This window comes from Strix uralensis, chromosome 2 (assembly GCF_047716275.1).
Source record: "Strix uralensis isolate ZFMK-TIS-50842 chromosome 2, bStrUra1, whole genome shotgun sequence".
Lineage (NCBI taxonomy): Eukaryota > Metazoa > Chordata > Aves > Strigiformes > Strigidae > Strix > Strix uralensis.
The window spans coordinates 136202990-136211031 of NC_133973.1; positions in this window are offsets into that span (position 1 = coordinate 136202990).

Genomic DNA, 8042 nt, shown 5'->3' on the forward strand with positions numbered 1-8042 from the left:
CCACGTGGTTAGACTGTGAGGATTTCATGCTTTTATGACCCAATCTGGGAAATAAACTCCCTTCAGGGCCCAATCCTCCCTTCAAGTGCCTGTCTCAAATTTTGCAATATTAGGGTGTTTGCACAGAAGACAAGGCATTTGTGTGTGCCAGACAAACTTTATTTTCCCCTTTCCCTTACAAACCATGGCAGGAAGGGACAAGCAGAAGGGACAAGCACGGGCAGGCCAGTTGTATTTGCAAGTGATATGGTGTGGGTGGGTTTCAGTCGCAGCCAAGGAGGTGGGCAAACAACAGAGGGTGTTTCACTGCTGAGCATGGGAGTACACGAGCAGCCTCATGCCTCTGCCAGGACACGGATGGATGGATGGATGGATGGATGGATGGATGGATGGATGGATGGATGGAGAGACAAGTGTCCACATGCATCCTTGCACACATTTATGTGGGTGTATAATAAAGGAAACGCTATCTCCCTTTTGCATTTCTACCTTCAAGCAGGTGCACGGTCTGAACCTTTCCCTAGTCATATGCAAAGAGCTGCAATTTACTGAATGGAAAAAAATTCAGAAATTTGGGGAAAAATTCCTCAGGGAACTGACAAGCTGCTCAGGTAAACAAAGAAATCATCTTGTGAGAGTCCTGACAAAACCAAGGGTCTCGTTGTAACCAGGATACAGAATAATACCACTAACAGACTGAATTAAATAAGCCAATCCACTGCTAAAGGACCGGCACACACACAAAGGCATCACTCGCTTGTCTAAGGGGCATTTCAAATCCCCAAGGTCACCACGGCCAAGAATTACAGAACAAAACTAAAAACAACCCTTGGCAAAAGCAAATCAGAGGTGTTAGCTGAAAAATAATCCCTCCTCTTTGTCAGGCCCTAGGAAGACGCTGGGCTATGAGGAGTTTACATCTGTTAGACTCCATTTTCCAGAGTCACTAGAAACAACAGGGCTCTGGTAAAACCCCAAGGGCTCTTTTCTTAAAGACACCAGTTGCTTTGAGTTGAAACTGGCTTAGATTTCACTTGAATCTCTCCCTGTCCTTTGTCTTCTGCTACAAATGTCGGGACCCTGTCTGCTTTGAGGCAGCAAAGGAGGCTTTTAACTCTTTCGGCTCTGTTGCCTGGAGACGAGATGTTTCCTGGTGACCAGAAATTTCCAAACTGCTGTGAGGAGATCTGCAGGTCCAGGGCTTCTGCTCTTTCTGGGCTGTGCAGCCCCCAGCACGGTCAGGGAAGGGGGAGTGCATGGTGGGATCAGGAAAGACAAAGTCCTTGCAGGGACATCCCTGGCCCAGAGATGATGTTTCAAGGTGTTTTCCATCCTGCAGTCTTGTCCTTGTTGGAGCTGAGCCATGCCAGGGAGTTCTTTTGGTTTTTTGCTAGTGCAAAGGGTCACACCTGAGCCCTGAGGACACCCGGACATGTGGGAAGTATTTCCTGCTCCCAGAAAATTCAGACTAAGCCCTGGAGCAGTTGTACTGATGGTTCCCTGAGCAGTGGTATTACAAAGAGTCCCAGCTCCTTGCTTGTGGCTTATTATGACAATGTTCTGGATTTATTATGAACGAGCCAGATCCTTGGAAGACCTGACCAAGGAGTGAAGCAAGGCTCAGTTGGGTAATAAATATTTATGTCCTGCTCTGCTGTGGATATGCAATTTGCTTTACCTTAAATCAGGAGAGAAAAATACGTACTTATGGAGGGCTTTGAAATCTCCTGCTTAAATTAGAGAGGGATCAGAGATTTCTAGACAGTCAGGAGGAGCTGAGAAAGATGCATCTCCTTGCTGTGTGTAGATAAAATAAAATCTGAGGTTTGTATTAGGGAAGAGCAGACCTGTGTCTCTGAAGTACTAAACTAGCTAAGCAGTGTGTGACATGCCCAAACACTGAGCACGGATCTCTACAGCCTACATCCTGCTACCCAGGTCAGCCTTATGCACCTGGTGGTCTTGGCTACCAACAGACAGTTGAATCAAGAGGTAGAAGTGAGTGCTGCCAGATATCCTGAAGCCATTCAAGCTCTACAGACCTCATCCAGCCCCGAGTTGATCCTTCCCCACCTTGAAAGCATTCAGGGCCCCTATATCCTCACCCTCCTCTGACACTTTGCAAATGAAGAAAAAAGCAACCATGGTCAATATATTTCACAGAATCACAGAATCATCTAGGTTGGAAAGGACGTTGAAGATCATCTAGTCCAACCGTTAACCCAGCACTGACAGTTCCCAACTACACCATATCCCTAAGTGCTATGTCGACCCGACTCTTAAACACCTCCAGGGATGGGGACTCGACCACCTCCCTGGGCAGCCCATTCCAACACCTAACAACCCGTTCTGTAAAGAAATGCTTCCTAATATTTCTTGTCCTTGAAAACTTTATGGGTCTCCCAGGCTTCAGACAGGGCTTGTTTTCACCCTCACCTTACTAGTGCCCACAGGGCAGTGATCCCTCATCCCATCTTGGCGCTGGATCCAGATTGGGCTCCTCAGTATCAGACGGAACATGACAGATGGTAGTGAGCCAGTGGGGCCACCAAGATGGTCAGGGCTAGAGCTTGGGCTGTGCAAGGAGAGGCTGAGAGCTGGGTATGCACAGTGGAAGTGATGGCAAAGAGGGTTTATACAGCTTTCTGCAGCTCCCTGCTGGGATGGTAGAGAGAAGACAGAGACTCGGAGGTGCCCAGTGATGGGACAAGAGATGACAGCCCAAGCTGAGACAAAAGAAATTCCTGTAACATACAAGGAAGCATGTTGTTGGTCAAACCCTGGAACAGGAGTCTGAGGGCAGGGAGGAATCTCCATCCTCGGAGACAGTCAAACCTCACCTGGACGTGACCATGAGCAACTTGATCTTGTAGGCCTTGCTTTGACCAGGGGGCTGGAGCAGAGACCCCAGAAACCCCTTCCATCCAAAGAGCATCCAGGCTCTGTGATCTCACCTGGTTTTCAGCATCTAAATGTTGGATGCTGAGGTCCAGACTACGCAGCTGAGGATCCCTTCAGAGTCACAGCAGGGAACACAAACCTCCACCATGGATTTATCTAACTTATTTTAGCTGTCTAACTCAGAAAGAGACAATTTGCTTTCTGCAAGTGTTTGGACCTCTCCAAGGAAGACTTTAATCTAACAGGAGGGTTGAGGGGCAGGAACTTGAAAGGCCTATTTTGGCCCAGTTCAGCACCTCAGACTACACCCAAGCCTCAGACAGACTCATTTCTCTGCAGGGAGCCATCTCTGAAGGTCTCACCTTGCTCTTTGCCAGTCACATTGTCCTGCTCTGCTCCTTTCCTCTTGATCTCTCTTCCTGGCACTGTCTACATTTTGGCAGTCACTGCTTTGCAGGTAGGTCCTGGTCTCATCATGGTCAACCCCATCCTTACTAAAGGGTCTTGCTACTGTTCAAACATCCTTCACAACTCTTAATAGTCATGGGATCATGTTTGAGGATTGGACTAAAATAGAATCAAAACCAAAAACCAACCTCATGATGGAGCTAGGCTGTTATAAAACCCATCAGGTCAAAATAGGAAGAAGGACTTTACCTTTACAGTGACTTCACATGGGTCTGGGCGGGAAATGGAGAGGTGAAGGGTCATCCTGCTGTGTCTGTGGGGGACCACCATGCCTTGCAGTGTCCTTTCTCTAGAAAGGAGACATGCTATGGGTGTAATCTTACATCGCGTCTGTCCTTGTAGTATCACAATCCCCATCTTGCCTGCTCGGGGGGGGAGTGATTATATGGGATGGGGAGGATTTCTACTGGGAAATGAGAAGACACAGATTTATTCCAGGCTTTCCTTGTAGCTTTCAGCAAGTCATTCAACCTCTCCCTGTCAGGACATGAGTGACGATTTGCTATTTGAGAGCAATGGTAACAATGGAGAAAACTTCACTGGCCCTTAGATGAACATCTGCATGGTAGGACCTTGTGAGAGACTGAAACGTCAAATGACTGTCTCAAAGCTTGCTTGTGTCTGTGCAAACCTCAAGGACAAGCTTCCGCCTTTGGATTAGTCTAAGGAATGTCACCCAAGGAAGCAGGAGTGTATTGAATGATCCACCCCCCACATCCTTGCAGTTGCATTGTCAAACTCCTTAGATAAGCCTCAAAGGGGGAGACATGGACTGAGCAAAACCAAATGTTTATCAGTGGCTCCATCGTGTAGCCATTTGTGAATCTATCACATATGACAGACACCATCCATGCATTGCTAATGAACTGATAAGAGGCCAGCATTTCTGCAGCAAAAACCTGTGGGACCAGAGAAAAAAAACCCTAAAGGTAGGCAGATATGCTAATCAGCTGATACGATGAACTTAAAAGGCAACAGAAAACTTTGCTTCATGTGCACCCACCACCAAAGAACTGAAGACTGAGGACCAACGGGACACTGCTGGATCCATGGTGGTGACTATTCTTGCAACTCTATTCCGCATGCTTGCTTGATTTCTGTCTTTTCCTTCCACTCTGTCCTATTGATACCCCTCTTCGCTTTTAATAATAAAAACTGGTTTGGGTGTATGGCATTTGACCTCATCTTAATCTCGCTATTGGGATCATATCGAAACCTCCCCCAACATTGGATCGGGACAGACCTACCCACAAAAAGGCCCATCTAATTTCTCTTGCAGCTGCATGTTTCTTTGGTCCCTTTTGCATTTTCCTTTTTTTCTCTTTGTTGATTTGTGTTTCAGTTGTGGATAGATGAGGGTGAATGCTCTCCTTAGGAGCATCGGATGAGAAATCATCGCTGAGCTGTCATCGTAAGCATGGCAGTGACCGCTGGGACTGCCCAGCACTGATCACTAACAATCCCTACAAGTCCCACGTTAGCACCTCCTGGGAAATTTTGCTGCTGTTTAATTTACCCTTGTTGCTTAATTCTCACCTCCATGGCTTTTAAACCTCCCTTTTCTCCATTTTTTGTAAATTTCTCACCATTTCTCCTTATTTCCTAACATACTAGGGCACTCACACACATGTGGCCCATGATAGAACTCCAACTACCTTCTCCTTGGCTTTTCCCTTCTCAGGTATTTATAGTCATTTATCCAACCTCCTATGGCTTGTGTTTAGTCTGGGAACATTAAGTTCCTTTAATCCCTCAATAGGTTGTGCTCTGTAATCCCTTTATCAGTGGCCCTTGTGAGACTCAGTTGATCAATGTCCATCTCTGGGTAACTCATAAAGCCCTGAGTCACCAAGCTGTAGGCTTTGCAAGTCACTGAGCTTTGCAAGTCAGCACAGTGGGGCGTGCCCACGAGACTTCACGAGTGGAGCAAGTTGCACAGGGAGACCTGGCCATGCTCCAGGACCAGGGCTGAGAAGGCCTAACATGGAGGAGCTGAAGGGACGCATGCAAGGGACATGTGTGGGAAGCCAGGACATGGCATAGCTGGTCCTGCTTTGCCCTACCAGAAGAAGTTGGTCGTGGCTCCTTGTCGAGTCCCTTGTTGAAGCCCCACCACACGTAGAGGCTATGGGACTTGCTGCCCCATCAGAAGAGCTAGAAGCTCTCTCCAGATCACTGCTCCTCTCTTCCAATCATAGATAACCCTCTTTTTTTCCCTAAAGCTTCTCAGTCATTCACATGTACTCCTAGAGCTTCCCACCAAACTAATTTCCCCTCCAGTGGGCAAAATTATCAGAAGGAAACCGAAGGTACCTTTTTGGTAGTTGTCCAGCGTTTTCTCTGAGTCTCATTCCTTGCTGACCCATCACTCCACCAGCAGTAGGTGTATCTCCCCTGTGAGGTCCTTCTTGCTGGGGGTCTTCCCACCACACCAAACCTCTGTGATACCATTGCACCAAGCTTGATCTTTGTCAGTCCCCAGCTTTGGGTAAGAGCATGGGTGTGGGAGAAGACCACTTCTGCCTACTGCTATTTTTTTTTTTTATGCAAATTCTTTCAAAATACAGTCTTTCAGTTTTTACTCCCCCTTCCACCTGTTGCAAAATCACTTCTTCTGGAATCTGGCTGTGTTACACCAGTGATTTTCGTTACAGAATTTCATGTCCTTCAGAGCACTTGAATTATTAGTCAAATTCTTCTTTTCATGCACTTCAATTATTCTCTTTATGCAGCACTCTGATATGGATTTTCTTTGGCTCCCATCCCATTTGGCCTTGAAGCACTCTCCCAACATACATGAATCATAAACAAAGTTGACAAGGAAAGCAAGAACACTCCAGGCAGATCCTTGTTCCCGGCAGTTGTGTGTGATTATAAAATGTTTTAAAATTTGAGAAGCCACTAGAAATCCCCTATAAGTTGCCACTCACGCTGTTGTCACGTTCTCTTGTCCCTGGTGATGCATGTTGGGGACAGGAGCAATTCAGACAAGCATCTGGTGCAGAGATTACACCTGCAAAGCTGTTTTGAGTGCCTGGGACAACCCTGCCAGGACAAGGACACAGAGGCAGCAGTGCTGTTGAAGATAAATATAGGTAAATAGAGCTTTCCTTCATCTGACTGGGTAGTGTGGAGTTGAACACACTTCACCAGAGGGTCTCCAGGTGTAGTCCAGGTCTAGCTTTGGAGCTGGAGACTCACCTACCTTTAGCCCATGAAGCTGATGTCCAGGGTCCCTCTATAATGGAGGAGAAAGGCTCCAAAGGAGATACGGGGCTTATACCAGCCCCACCTTGTTATGATTTTTTTATTCATTTTCACTTCATTACAGCTCTTGTTGGTGATCTCCTGGGAAAAATGGGATAAATTGCCATCCCCTTCCTCTGACACTCGTGGGGAGGTCAGTGTTTAGCCAGGAACCAGGTGCCTCCCTTTGAGATGGCTACCACTGTATAGAGGTTTTTTTTCTAAATAAACCCACCTTCCCCTCCTATAAGGTCTTGCACTGAGCTTTGCCGCACCGTTCCTACAATGCCATAACATTATTTCCTACAATAATTGGTGCATAAATGTGTACAGGGCGGGAAGGGGAGAATGTGGATGGACAGCACATGATGAGATGTCAGTTGGTGGTCCAAGAAAACAAGCCAATCCCTCTTCATCAACACATCTACATCTAGCAGAGAAAAACATAAATCTGAGCAAGTTCTTATGGTGGCAGCATACACTTGCATCGTCTAGCTGGTAAGCATGGTCTTCACACTGTCATAAAATGCAGGAGAGACAATCAAACCTGCCCCAGGGTGGTCTCCAGTAGCTTAAGCGTGACTGAAAGGCATCCTGGCTTCATCTGAGGATGCCGGGAGAAGATTCACCAGGTCCCCTATTACTCAGCTCCCAAACCATCCTGGTTATCATTACATGGGGGGTGCTTGGAGCTATTTCCTGCCCCCACACCAGTGGATCCCAGCATGGATGGGACAGGGAACCGCTGCCTGGGGTCTACCCAAAGTCACTGGTGATTTTGGGTGCTGCAAAATATCAGGCTTGCTCTGGTTTGCACCCCACCATGGTGCCCTTAGCATCATGCAAAGTTCTGGGCAGAATTGTGCCCCAGACTGGTAGTCCGATGCCGAGTGACACCCATGTCCTTGGCCATCCCCAAGGCCAACGTCCCACCACATGGCATCACACTCAGCTGTGGCCTTTTCCCAGAAGATGCTGGAGAAGGAGAAAGCTCTTCCTGCTTTCTGCTGCAGTGCCTGTAATTTAAACACAGAGACATTTTTATTTATTTAACTCCCATCCTCTCAGAGAGAGGTTTGCAGCCAGCAAATCAATTTGGCTGATTAGAGCTAATGGATTTTACTTGACGTAAGCGATTAAATTATTTCCATAGCTGATTCCTGAAAGTGAATGAGCGGCCATGCTTCAAGATTTATATATAACTATATGTTTCACTGCAGGAGATGCTAAGCAATTTTATTCATTCTGCAGCTTCTAACTCCGTCCAGGTCTGCCTGGTATCTGCAGAACAGCAAGAGTCTCCTGACGCTGCAAAACCTCACAGAGCAGTTTTGCCCATGTCTTTTCTTACAAAATAAATAAATTAAAAAAAGATGGGTAGTGCGTGACCGAGCGTTTCAGGTGAGACGTTGCAGGTGAGGGAAGCT